The following is a 14,854-nucleotide window of genomic DNA, read 5'->3' as shown; positions in this document are numbered from 1 at the left end:
AAAAAAAGGTCAAAGCCAACAACATAAAAAGAAGCCTACGGCATCCGGTATTCCCAGGCGATCTCCCAATCAAGACACTAACCAGGCCAGATCCTTCTGTGGCACCTGGTCTTCCCAGGCAGTCTCCCATCCAGGTACTAACCAGGCCTGACGCTGCTTAGCCTCTGAAATCAGATGAGATCGGGTGCTTTCAGGGTGATGTGGCCGTAAGCGTTCTCTTCAAGACACGCCCAACCCTCTTGACAAACGTCAAGATGGTCGCCTTGAGAAACAAGTGAAAAAAACAGGTCAAAGCCAACAACATAAAAAGAAGCCTATGACACCTGGTATTCCCAGGCGGTCTCCCATCCAGGTACTAACCAGGCCCGACACTGTTTAGCCTCTGAGATCAGACGAGATTGGGCGCTTTCAGGGTGATGGGGCCGTAGGTGAGCTCTTTGGGCACTCTCAACCCTCTTGTTAAATGCCAAGATGGTCACCTTGGGAAACAAGCGAAAATAAACAGGTCAACACCAACAACATAAAAAGAAGCCTACGGCACCTGGTATTCACAGATGGTCTCCCATACAGGTATTAACCAGGCCGTACACTGCTAGGCCTCCGAGATCAGATGAGATTGTGCGCTTTCAGGGTAATGTGGCCATAGGTGTTCTATTTAGACACTCTCAACCCTCTTGACAAATGCCAAGATGCTCATCTTGGGAAACAAGTAAAAAAACAGGTCAACGCCAACAACATAGACCCTGGCGGTCTCCCATCTGACCAAGACCCTGCTTAGCCTCTGAGATCGGGCGCTTTCAGGCTGATGTGACCTTAGGTGAACGCTTCGGGACATACTCAAAACTCTTGACAGATGCTAAAATGGTCACCTTGGGAAACAAGCAAAAAAAAAAACAGGTCAAAGCCGACAATATAAAAAGATTCCTACGGCACCTGTAATTAGGTACTATCCAGGCCGGACCCTGCTTAGCCTCTGAGATCAGATGAGATCAGGCGCTTTCAGGGTAATTGGGCTGTAGGAGATTTCTTTGGGCTCTCTCAGCCCTCTTGACAAATGCCAAGATGATCACCTTGGGAAACAAGCGGAAAAAAAACCACGTCAACGCCAACAACATAAAAAGAAGCCTACGGCACCTGGAATTCCCAGTCGGTCTCCCATCCAGTTACTAATCAGGCCCGACAATTCTTAGCCTCCGGGATCAGACAAGATCGGGCACTCTCAGGGTGATTTGGCTGTAGGCACTTTCTTTGGGCACTCTCAACCCTCTTGACAAACACCAAGATGGTCATCTTGGGAAACAAGCGAAAAAAAACAGGTCAACGCCAACAAAATAAAAATAAGCATACGGCACCTGCTATTCCCAGTCGGTCTTCCATCAAGTTACTAATCAGGCCCGACAATGCTTAGCCTCTGAGATCAGACAAGATCAGGCACTTTCAAGGTAATGGGGCCATAGGCGATCTCTTCAGGCACTCTCAACCATCTTGACAAACGCCAACATGGTCATCTTGGGAAACAAGCGAAAAAAAACAAGTCATTGCCAACATTGGAGGCTAAGCAGGGTTGGGCAATCAGTTTCCTTGCCTGAAATAGGCATCTCAGAACTGCCATCTGGCTGCTTCCCGGGTTTCCAACTCCTTCAACTAATCCCAGAAGACAATACTTCGCCTCCATCCTGGTGGAGGTTCCAAACACCTCCGTCCAGTAGCGGATCAACTTCGGGCATCTCCAAAACATGTGCATCATATCTCCCCCCATGTTGCCGCACCGGGGGCAACTTGCGTCCGGCCGTTCGGCCAAATTGAAAAAGTTTACGAGGAGCATAATAAGTTCTATATAATAAGAACAGATGTGACATCCTCTGTGAGGAGAGCCACAATTGACCACAGGCAGGATTCCTGTGGCCAATTATAGCTCAGGGGGGTTTAGTACACACCCCACACTATATAAGGCCGCCAGCACGGCGGCCTTGTATAAGTGTGTTGCGGCGGTCAGGGAAAGCGGACGATAGGCACGGACAGTGTCTTTACTGCTTGGGAACCTAGCACTGTTACAGTGGGTGTTATGTGCCTCCTGCATAGTACACACCTGAAGCTACCCTTTATTACTGGTGTTCAATTTCTGCAATACAGGCATCTGCAGTGCAGAAGTTAGAGTGGGTGTTGTGTGCCTCCTGCACAGTATACACCTGAAGATACCCCTTCTGCTGGTGTTCTGTTTCTGTAATACAGGAACCTAGCACTGTTACAGTGGGTGTTGTGTGCCTCCCACGATTGTCCTTATTTTCGGCAGCTGGACGTGTTGAGCCACATCATGCCGAACACTTGGTCGGATGTGGAAGACCAAGCCCTCCTAATGCTCCTCATCCTCTCTCACCCAGGCTCAGGGTACTAGCCTGTGTTCTGTATACACTAGGCTTTCTTCTGTATACCCTATCCTCTCTTTATACTCTTGCCTGTCGTTTATGTACACTAGACTCTTTGTTTACCTCATAAATGGCAGTGTATATAGAAGGAAGGCTAGTTTATACAGAGAGGCTAAGGTATACAGAAGGTAGGCTAGATTATAGAGAAAACAGGTTGGGAATACAAAGTATGTATTTTATTTAGATGGCAGGCTATTGTATACAGAGAGGCTAGAGAATAAAGAAGACATGCTAGTGTATACAGGACACATGCTAATGTATACAGAAAACAGGCTTGGTTATAGAGAGAGACTGAGACTATTATATTCAGAGGAAAAGCTAGTGTATATAGAGAGGCAGGCTGGGGTATACAGAGAGGCTAGTGAATACAGATAGGGGGATGTATACAGAAATGCTAGTGTATACAGAGAGGCTAGAGTATATAGAGAGGCTAGTTTAAAGAGAGGCTAGTGTATACAGAATACAGACTCGTGTATGCAGATAGGCTTGAGTATACAGAGATGCTAGAGTAAACAGTGAGGCTGGGGTACACAGAGAGGCTAGTTTAAAGAGAGGCTAGTAAATGCAAAGATGTTAGTGTATATAGAGAGGTTAGTGTATAGAGAGAGTCGAGTATATACAGAAAGGACAGTGCATATAGAGAAACTAGTGTATAAAGAAGACAGGCTTGGGTATACATCAAAGCTGACAGTGTATACAGAAGACTGGGTAGTGTACAGAAGACAGGCTGGTGTATTCTAGCTAGTTTTTACAGTCTAGTGTATACAGAAGACAGGCTGTGGTATACAGAGGGTTTAGTGTATTCAGAGAGTCTAGTGTATACAGTCGGCGAGTGTATACATAATACTGGCTAGTTCACACAGTGTTTACAAAGATGCAAGGGTGTACAGAGAAGCTAGTATATATAGAAGACTACAGCATACAGAAGAAAGGCTAGTGAATACAGAATACAGACTTGTGTATGCAGATAGGCTTGAGTATAAAGAGATGCTAGAGTAAACAGTGAGGCTGGGGTACACAGAGAGGCTAGTTTAAAGAGAGGCTAGTATATACAAAGATGTTAGTGTATATAGAGAGTTTAGTGTATAGAGAGAGTCGAGTGTATACAGAAAGGACAGTGCATACAGAGAAACTAGTGTATACAGAAGACAGGCTTGGGTATACATCAAAGCTGACAGTGTATACAGAAGACTGGGTAGTGTATACAGAGAGTCTAGTGGGTACAGAAGACAGGCTGGTGTATTCTAGCTAGTTTTTGCAGTCTAGTGTATACAGAAGACAGGCTGTGGTATACAGAGGGTTTAGTGTATTCAGAGAGTCTAGTGTATACAGTTGGCGAGTGTATACATAAGACTGGCTAGTTTACACAGTGTTTACAGAGATGCAAGGGTGTACATAGAAGCTAGTATATATAGAAGACTACAGCATACAGAAGAAAGGCTAGTGAACACAGAATAAAGGCTGGCTTCTACGGAGAGGCTAGTGTATGCAGAACACTATCTAGGGTATACAGAGAGGCTAGATTATACAGAGAGGCTAGTGCATACAGTGAAGCTATTGTATATAGAAGCCTGGTTAGTGTATACAGTGTGTACAGAAGAAAGGCTAGACAGGCTATAAAGAGAGACAAGTGTTTACAGAAGACAGTTTTTTGGTATACAGAGATGCTAGTTTATACAGAGAGACTAATGTATACAGAAAGCAGGCTAGGGCATACAGAAGACAGAAGACGGGCTAGTGTATTCAGAACATAGGCTAGTGTATATCGAAGACAGGCTATTGTATGCAGAAGACCGGCTAGTGTAAACATGCTGGTGTATATAGAGAGGCTAGTGAATTTAGAGGGTAGGCTAAGTGATAACAGAAGACAATCTGGGCTATACAAAGACATTTCATCTAGCTCACATCTCTAATGGAGTTTGTCTCATTGCCATGTTATGTTTTTTTATTCTTATGCTAAATATAGATTACACTCACTACACGATTTTAATCATCCACATCAAGCATGCAATAAATATATCACACATCAAAATAAACCATGTCCTCTTTTGCTCTATTTTGCATATTTGTAATTCTCCACATCAACTGTCACATTGAGTATGTGACAGTCCTGACACACCATCCTGACTTATTTTGTTTTATTTCTTATTAGAAATAGAGAGTACTATCTCAAAATCCGGTTAAATCTATTCACTTCGATGAGTTCTACCGCTAATTGTACGGTAATTCAAAATGTTCACAAAACCATCCATTTGCTACCAGACATGCTGCACATACTAAGAGTAATGTAACTATCCCTCGCTAACGATGTAAACAGTTTTATTGCTTTTCTGACATTAACCGAGTATCTCTGACATTAACTGAGTATCTCTCTGCACTATGATCTTAATAATAATAATAATAGGATTGTGTAATGCAAAGATCAACTAGTCTAATATAAGCTTTCTCATTGGTACCGGCATATCCTTTAAATTTAGACTAACGCAGCTATTTCTCGGCCATTTTCAAGCTAAGCTTTCAATCTCTTACCGTTTTACAGCGATACTTCCTCCCTGCAATATTAAGCCATTTAAATGTCTTATTGGTCGCCTATATTATACAACTCTCTGAAAAGCATATATGTAGAGAATAAAACTAGTCTTACATCTTAATAAAACAGTTTTATTGCTCTAACAGTATCAGCTGTCATAACATAAGCAAATAAACGTTTCCACTGTTTGACTCTATTTTCTGTATTAGTTCTTTTTCTCCACCTTAACTGTCACAGTTAAAACACAGTGACAAAACATTTATTTTTACCGCAGCAAAATGTGAGAAAAGCAGTGTAAGCCGTCTTTCTGCCATATGCTATAGAAAATTAATGTACCGCTTTTAAATCCATATCAAATTCACATAACCGTAAACCGTCTTACAATTTTAACATTTACTTCTAGCAATTACTGATATTACATTATGACTATACCTGTGGAATCGGACCGCGTAATGGAACTGTGAAATTAATCATAATCTCAGAGTTAATTTAGCTGATAAATTTACGATTTACTCAACGATTTACTCAACAATTTAAACTTAGATTATTATATTATAGAGATTACGATCTCTAAATCATTGTAAACCTAACCATAGTTATAATGTCTACAGCTAATTTTACGTTAAAGCAAAATTCACACAAAACCATCTTTTTAAAACCTTTTACACATTAAGAGTAATGCAACCATCTCTCGCAACCTCTATGCAATAGGATTCTCTTTCTGACTCTATTTTGTGTATTCCTTCTTCTCCACATTAACTGTTACACTGATAACCATTTGTAACACATAACACTGGCAACACATTTTTAAACAGCAGCAAAATGTGAGAAAAGCAGTGGGACGGTTTACTTGATTGAGAAGTGGTTGCAGTAGCAAAGGATATTAATAAAGTTTGATTACATTAATAACACATAATGCAACTATTTTACATTCACATCAAGCATACATCCTAATGTAAATTGTCTATCACTATTAATGTTCAGGGTTACTGATACATTATGCCGATAACCAGTGGAAGCCGTCTTCGTGCGTAACAAAATTAATGGAACGATTTACACGTTGGAATTTTCAAGCTACGTCAATTTACTCTTAAATAATGTATACCCTTTAGCTGCTTAGCTCACACTTTGCTGTATGTAGCCGCGTTAACTGTATTAATGGTTAAATGTAAATAACCAATGGGGATTGATATTTCATGTCTATCTCACATCTCTAATGCAATTTGTCTCTTTGCCATGTCATTGTTTGCCAGCAATTATACTTTCTCATCCTTAAAGACACGACGTAAGGATCCTGAAAAACGATAGAAACCTAGACCGAGTAATGTATACAGAAAACAGAAAACATGCTAGTGTATCTAGTGAATTTAGAGGCTAGGCTAACTGATAACAGAAGACAATCTGGGCTACACAGAGACATGTCATCATTTCCTCTAGCTCACATCTCTAATGGAGTTTGTCTCTGCCATGTTATGCCTTTTCATTCTTATGCTAAATATAGATTATACTCACTACACGATTTTAATCATCCACATCAAGCATGCAATAAAACTATCATACAACAAAATAAACCATGTACTCTGTTGCTCTATTTTGCATATTTGTAATTCTCCACATCAACTGTCACACCATTCTGACTTATTTTGCTTTATTTATTATTAGAAATAGAGAGTACTATAATGCCGATAACCAGTGGAAGCCGTCTTCGTGCGTAACAAAATTAATGTAACGATTTACACGTTGGAATTTTCAAGCTACGTCAATTTTCCTCTTAAATAATGTATACCCTTTAGCTGCTTAGCTCACACTTTGCTGTATGTAGCCGCGTTAACTGTATTAATGGTTAAATGGTTAAATGTAAGTAGCCAATGGGGATTGATATTTCATGTCTATCTCACATCTCTAATGCAATTTGTCTCTTTGCCATGTCATACTTTGCCAGTAATTATACTTTCTCATCCTTAAAGACACGTAAGGATCCTGAAAAACGATAGAAACCTAGTCACGTCGTGACTGATATTTCATGATTACAGCAATCATCTCATCTAATTGCTATTCCGACATTCTGCCTTGGTATTACTTTGCAACGCTCTATTGAACAATGTAAAGGTAAGCTAGATATTTTGTGTATTTCCACTTAAACTCGACCTCTATATACTTTCTCATTATTATCCTTTCTAATTTTGCTAAATTAGATTGTAGAGTTTGCCATGTCTAAATCCAGGTTACCTACTCACCTTTATTACGTATACTGCTAATTTTAGGATAATACAAAACCATCTTATTGCTTCTTTACACGCTGCACATATTAAGAGTAATGCAAATGCTACCGATGTGACCAGTTTAATTGCTCTTCTCACATTTAGCTGGTATCTCTCTGCTATAGGAAACTGAATTTGTACTACAACGATCGCTCATCTAATATCAGTCCACTCAGTGCTACCGGGATAACTTTTACATTTAGAGTAATGAAATGATTTCTCAGTCATTTTGAAGCTACTGCAACTAACGCTTCCGCTCTCTTTTCAACTGCAATACTTAATCTCTGCTATTGCAGAATATTTAGCTGCTTAGCTCACACTTTGCTGTACGTAGCCGTGTTAACTGTATTAATGGTTACCTGTAAGTTACCAATGGGGATTGATATTTCATCTCTAATTCACATTGACATTTCTAATGCAGTTTGTCTTTTTGCCATGTCATCCTCTGCCAGTTATTATCTTTCTCATCCTTATGCTATATTTGGGGTATATTCACTACATGAATAAAGACACGTAATGAACCTGATTGATAAAAACCTACACACGTTGTTGCTGTTATTTCGTGTATTTCCACTTAAACCCGACCTGTATATACTGTCTCAATATTAATATGAGTTATTTTGCTATATTTATTATTAGAATAAACAGATTACTATCTCTGAATCCTGGTAAACCAACTCACACAAAACCATCTTTTTTCTACCTTACACGCAGCACATATTAAGATATTAACAATTAGCCGGTATCTCTCTGAAATAGTGAAGGAAATGTGTAGATCACTCATCTAATATCAGTCTTCTCAGTGCTACCGGAACAACTTTTAAATTTAGAATAATGCAACGATTTCTCAGTTTTATGAAGCTTTTGCAACTAACGCTTTGGCTCTCTTTCCTGTCTGCTAACAATGCTATGTATAATAATACAAATCTTTCAAAAGCAATATCGTCTCACTGCAATATTTACACTCTGCATAATAAATTTGAATAATGCGAATAATGCTAATAATAAAGTCGTCTAAAACTCGGCTATAAGTAGAGAATAAAACTATCTAACATCAAAATAAACCATGTACTGCCAAACCAATAACGGCCAGTTACTTAACGTCTATCAGCCAATGACTTAACAAAATAAACTTAGCACTCTTTTGCTCTATTTTGTATATTTGTAGTTCTCCACATTAACTGTCACATTGATATCACCACTGACAACACACCACTTTTTAACAGCACCAAAATATGAAAAAAGCCCTGTAACTCTTTACATGTTTCAGAAGTAGTTGCATTAGCAGAAAATAAAGTCCTGTCTTCTGTACACGCTAGCCTTTCTGTATACATTAAGCTCTCTGTGTAGACCAGCCACTCTATATAGACTACCCTCTCTGTCTTCTGTATACACGTGCCCGTAATCTATATACACTAGCCTGCCTTCTTTTTACAATAGTCTCGGTGTCCCAGCCTCTCTGCATACACTGGCCTCACTGAATTCCCCAGACTGTCTTCTGTATACACAAGCCTATCTGTAAACAATAGCTTGTCATCTACACTAGCCTGCCTTTTCTACTCATTAGCCTCTCTGTATAAACTAGCCTGTCTTCTGCATACTCTAGCCTCTCTGTGTAACACAGTCTCTCTCTGGATTCCTTAGCCTCCATCTCTGCATACCCAGGACCTTCCTCTGTATAATCTAGCCTAACTGTATACACTAGCCTGTCTTTTGTACATATTAGCCTCTCTGTAACCGGCCTTCTGTATACACGAGCCTCACTGTCTACTCTTGGTTGTCTTTTGTATACACTAGCATCTCTTTATACATTATCTCTCTGTATACCCAAGCCTCTCTGTATACACTAATCCGCCTGTATACACTAGCAAGTCTGCATACACTAGCCTCTCTTTGTAACTCAACCTCTCTCTCTGTATACACTAGCCTCCATCTCTGCATACCCAGGACGTTCTTCTCTATAATCTAGCCTATTTGTATACACTAGCCTGTCTTTTGTACACATTAGCCTCTCTGGATAAACTAGAAAGGTCTTCTGTATTCACTAGTCCGTCTGTATACACTAGCAAGTATGCATACTCTAGCCTCTCTCTCTGTATACCCTAGCCTCCATCTCTGCATACCCAGGACGTTCTTCTGTATATTCTAGCCTATCTGTATACACTAGCCTGTCTTTTATACACATTAGCCTCTCTGTATAAACTAGCCGGTCTTCTGTATACACTAGTCCGTCTGTATACACTAGGAAGCCTGCATAATCTAGCCTCTCTGTGTAACACAGTCTCTCTCTCTGTATACCCTAGCCTCCATCTCTGCATACCCAGGACGTTCTTCTGTATAATCTAGCCTATCTTTATACACTAGCCTGTCTTTTGTACAAATTAGCCTCTCTGTATAAACTAGCTGGTCTACTGTATACACTAGTCCATTTGTATACACTAGCAAGTATGAATACTCTAGCCTCTCTCTCTGTATACCCTTGCCGGTCTTCTGTATACACAAGCCTCTCTGTATACCCTTGGTTGTCTTTTGTATACACTAGCTTCTCTTTATACATTAGCTCTCTGTATACCCAAGCCTCTCTGTATACACTAGTCCGTCTGTATACACTAGCAAGTCTGCATACACTAGCCTCTCTGTGTAACCCAGCCTCTCTCTTTGTATACCCTAGCCTCCATCTCTGCATACCCAGGACATTCTTCTGTATAATCTAGCCTATCTGTATACAATAGCCTGTCTTTTGTACACATTAGCCTCTCTGTATAAACTAGCCGGCCTTCTGTATACACTAGTCCGTATGCATACTCTAGCCTCTCTCTCTGTATACCCTAGCCTCCATCTCTGCATGCCCAGGATGTTCTTCTGTGTAATCTAGCCTATCTGTATACACTAGTGCAGGGGTGGCCAACCAGACGAAGACCAAGAGCCACATTTTTTACCGAGTTACCGCAAAGAGCCACATCATACGCATGGGCACACATGAACATCACCCCATCCCTTCCTCATACACACATACTTTTGCTCAGCTGGATTTATTGTAAATGTCACACACTGTTTTAAGACTACAAAGACCACAGGTCAGTAATCTTCCTTTGAAAGTACATCCATGTGACAGAAGACAGCAGCTCATCTAATTTCCAAAATACAAATTGTCTTACAAACAGTGAACTGGTCAGGATAACAATAAACAGTTAATGGGTCTTCTAGCCTGAACTAGCAGTAAATTCTTCCAAAAAACATCACAGAAAGCATGCAGCACACACAGAGCTCTGGATAAATAAGTGAAAAGAAGCTGAAATGGTTAACAGCCAGCAGTGTGTCACACTATCAACAGACAGAGAATGTGCTGAGCAGATCTTATCAGTGTTCAGGTGAAACGTTATTAAAAAAAAACAAAAGTACAGAGCAAGACAGAGGGAGGACAGATCAGTAACCTGCACACTTGTGGCCATACCTTTTTGTATCTCATCGGCTTCAGATACAGCGTGTTTCTCCTTCCTCTGCCCCCATTCAGCCTCACTCCAGCGCCTATGTATTCAAATGTGGCGGGCTGGGGACACTACACGCTGATTGGCTGTTGATGTGTGGGAGGAGCGGAGGAGTGCAGAGACTCGGGCTGCCTGTCACCGCAATGAAACAGCCCGAACCAGCCCGAAGAGCCGCAGGAAACCGATCAAAGAGCCGCATGCGGCTCGAGAGCCGCGGGTTGGCCACCCCTGCACTAGTGTATACAGACGGACTAGTGTATACAGAGGACCGGCTAGTTGATACAGAGAGGCTATGTGTACAAAAGACAGGCTAATGTATACAGATAGGCTAGATTATATAGAAGAACGTCCTGGGTATGCAGAGCGCTCAGCTTCAAGGGATGGCCAACGTAAGTAATATGAGCGACACTCCTCACCCCCCCCCACCTACCAGATCTGATTTTCATCCCCTTGCCCTCTCTGCCCCGGTCATCTGGTGGCAGTTTTATGCACTCCCTGGCCCCCACCCATTCATAATCCTTACCAACCTTTCCTTCCGCTGCTCACAGGAACACACTGGATGACTTGTCTAATTAACCACCAACTTGTACAAGACACCGCTATCCTCCTGTCTGACACCAGTCCCCCTTGGAGGCTTTACCCCTCACTGTTTGTGTGGTCCCTGCCTATCCCTGGATGCTCCACATATACCCCGACGACATTGTCGGAGGGGCACCACTTGACAGGACACGGGGCTGTCATGCCGGTGGCATCTCCCATTGGATGAAGGGATGATGGCCCCAACCTCTTGGCAGCAGGTTCTTTCATGTACAGACCAGGGCGGCTCATCTTCCCTTCTGGAGTCTTGACCTTAGAGGGGGAAGTTGCACTTTGGGGGGTCTGAGTGATACCTAGTGCGCTGTACTGGAAGGGCTTGACATTCCCGCATATGTGTCCCCTCCCCCTGGTTGCACCCCTCGTCCCCCCCCCCCTCTGGCCCCCACCTACTCTTTGCCGACATTGCTTTCTGCAGCTTTCAGGGAAACCCTGGATGACTGACCCTTTTGGTACGAGACACTGCTTCCCTCCAGTGTGACTCTGGACCCCCCTGGAGGATTTACCCCTTACTGTTTGGGCGGTCCCAGCCTCCCTCTGGTTGCTCTACACAGCCCCCAATGGCGATGCAGGAGAGACACTAATTGGCGGGCCCCAGGACTGCTGCTCGGGTGAAGTCTCCCGTTGGATGGAGGGGTGGTGGCCCCAGCCCCTTGCCTGCCGGATTCTCCATGCACCGACCAGGGCTGCTCCTCTTTCATCTTGATGTGGTGACCATGGAGGGGAGGAGTTGAAATTTATGGCGTCCGGGTGGTTGCTGGTGTGAGTGCGCTAAAGGACTTGACATTTCCGCATGTTTGTCCCCTCTCCCTTGCTGCCCCCCTTCCCCCTTCCCTCCTTCCCTTCCCTCCCCCCTTTCCTCCCTTCCCTCCCCCCTTTCCCTCCCCCTTTTCCCCCCGGGGTGTGGACGGGAGAGAGGGGGTAAGGAGAGGACAATCTGCCAAAGGGAGAAATGCATTTGTTCGGGGGCTGCATGGGCTGCACCTTTTGGGGTATGGGACGGGACGGGGGGTGGTGGATCCCATTCTGTGATGCCTTTTCTGTTGTGACGGGCTCCCTTGTGCATGCCTACGTTTAGTGCGAGCTGAGGAGACCACTCAGTGCTGACAGTTATATGCTCTACCTCTGTTTTCATTATACTATTGTTTTTTGGTTCTATGATGTTACTGATTGTCTTTTATTTGCATACCGGTATCAGACGTGACATTTACCACTGCCGGGACTGGGGGGACTGGGATCCGGGGGCTCCCTCTCTGACCTGTCTACCCACCAACCCAAGTAGGACGGCGCTTTAAACCCAGTGTACATCTAGTAAGCGCCATAACATAATTGTGCTGTTTTAGTACACCATTCCTGTACTGTTGAGTGCGGACAACCCTTAATTTCCCTCTCCCCCTGGAGTTGAGGTGCCCGGCTTCTTTTTCCCCTTACCTTTCCTTCCATTTGCCCTTCCTTTCTCCCCCTTAGTTCCCGCCATCCATTACTTACCCAATACCTACCTTGGTTCAACTTTCTTTGCTTTTCTCTGACGTCCCCCTCCCCGAGGAGCGATGGCAGACTCAGTCAAGGTCACCTCTCTAAACGTTAAGGGACTGAACTCCCCTGAAAAACGGTGGATCTTCCTGTGAGAACTGAAGACTTCCTTTACTGATGTGGCCTTTATACAAGAAACACATTTTAAAAATACTAGCCTCCCCTTTCTACGGTCGAGATCCTTCCCTAAGGTCTACCACTCTACTAACCCCTCCTCTAAGACCAAGGGAGTCTCCATTCTGATCTCTAGCAGGCTCCCCTGGGTTCTCCAGGATTCTCTGGTGGACCCTGGGGGCCGATATCTTTTTCTTAGGGGCCACATTGGAGAGCTCCTTTTTACATTTGTCACTGTGTACGCTCCCAATGATCACCAAGACACGTTCCTCAGAACTACCCTGCACAGATTATGTGACTTTCGGGAGGGCCAGTTGATATTAGGTGGGGACTTTAATGTCCCCTTTCGCCATCGGTTGACACTTCTGCCTCTTGCTCCTCGCTCCTCATTTCCTCTAGAAAGCGGATTACTAAGTGTTTACTGAATGACCAATTAGTTAATGTCTGGCGTCTGCAACACTCCGAGGAAAGAGACTACTCTTTTTGCTCTTCCCCTCACCAATCATACTTGAGGATAGACTTCTTCTTGATTCCACATGACCAACTGCACTTGGTGAGCTCTTCCTCCATCGGCCATATTACTTGGTCCGACCACGCTCCTGTAGCCCTTACCTACACCCTCTCTAGGAACCCCTCACCTAGGTCTCTATTCTGGCACCTTAATGAGAGCCTCCTCCAGATACCGGAAGTTTTAGCAGATGTGACCAGGGAATTGGACCTTTATTTACAAGAAAACTAAACGCAGGACTGCGACCCGGGGATAATTTGGGAGGCTCACAAGTCAGTACTCCACAGGGTACTTATCAGGCACGGGGTGCGCATCAAACGAACACGGAAGGAACAGCTTGCTAATCTGTTTAGTGAACTTGCCTCTGTGGAAGCGAAACATAAACATGCCCCCTCACGGACCTTAGAGATTGAATTGGGGACACTCCGTACCCAGATTACTGACCTACTCCATTATAAAGCAAAAGAGGTACTCCAGTTTTGTCGTAAACTGACGTAGTAGTCAGGGGACAAATGCGGAAAAATCTTAGCCAGGTCAGTAAAGGAGTTGAAATCTGCCTCTTACATACCACAGTTGATAGATGAGAATGGCCAGAGGGCCTCTACCCCAACCCAAATAGCCGAAGTCTTTGAAAAATTTTACTCTGATCTCTACAACCTGCCCGATTCAGGGTCCGGACAGGACAATATAGACAGATATGTAACCGGTTCTGGTCTACCAACCCTCTCATCGGAATCACGGGAGTACTTGGAGGACCCGATCACACTGGAAGAAGTCCAATCAGCCATGGGACCTCCGAAGGTGGGTAAGGCTCCGGGCCCTGACGGATATACCGCACAATACTATAAGACCTTCCTCCCTATTCTCGGCCCGCGCTTGGTGAATATATTTAATACTCTGAGCTCGAATGGGGATTTTACTGAGGATACCCTTAGAGCCCACATCTCATTGATACCTAAGGAGGGCAAAGACCCGGGCCTATGTGGGATTTCCCTCCTAAATTCGGTCCTAAAACTATTCTCTAAAATCCTCGCCACGCGATTGGCACAGCACTTGCAGTCCCTTATACACATTGACCAGTTAGGTTTTATTCCCACCAGGGAAGATAGGGACAACACCATTAAGTTGCTTACCCTGGTCCATAAAGCAAAGTCATTTGGGACCCCTTGTCTTTTCGTGAGTACTGATGCCGAGAAGGCTTTTGATCGGGTCAAATCGACATTCATGTTCTCTGTCCCTCACCATATAGGTCTGAGTGAACGGATGCTGGCATGGATAAGTAAGATATACTCACGACCTTCAACTCAAGTCAAAGCGAATGGGGTGCTCTCATCTCCCCTTGACATCGGGAATGGGACCAGACAGAGCCCAAGCTCTCCCGTTCCAGATTCCAGTCCCGT

General features: G+C 43.5%; 2 pseudogenes; both read right to left on the bottom strand.

Moving 5' to 3' along the window:
* Window positions 1-93: 93 nt before the first annotated feature.
* LOC143952400 (5S ribosomal RNA) lies at window positions 94-212 on the bottom strand (annotated as a pseudogene).
* Window positions 213-311: 99 nt separating this feature from the next.
* On the bottom strand, window positions 312-430 carry LOC143943529 (5S ribosomal RNA; annotated as a pseudogene).
* Window positions 431-14,854: the final 14,424 nt, after the last annotated feature.

Source organism: Lithobates pipiens, unplaced genomic scaffold (genome assembly GCF_037356315.1).
Source record: "Lithobates pipiens isolate NorthernLeopardFrog02 unplaced genomic scaffold, aLitPip1_a1.2 Scaffold_10, whole genome shotgun sequence".
Lineage (NCBI taxonomy): Eukaryota > Metazoa > Chordata > Amphibia > Anura > Ranidae > Lithobates > Lithobates pipiens.
The sequence above is the reverse complement of the archived record's forward strand: the minus strand, read 5'-3'. Positions and strand labels throughout refer to the sequence as shown.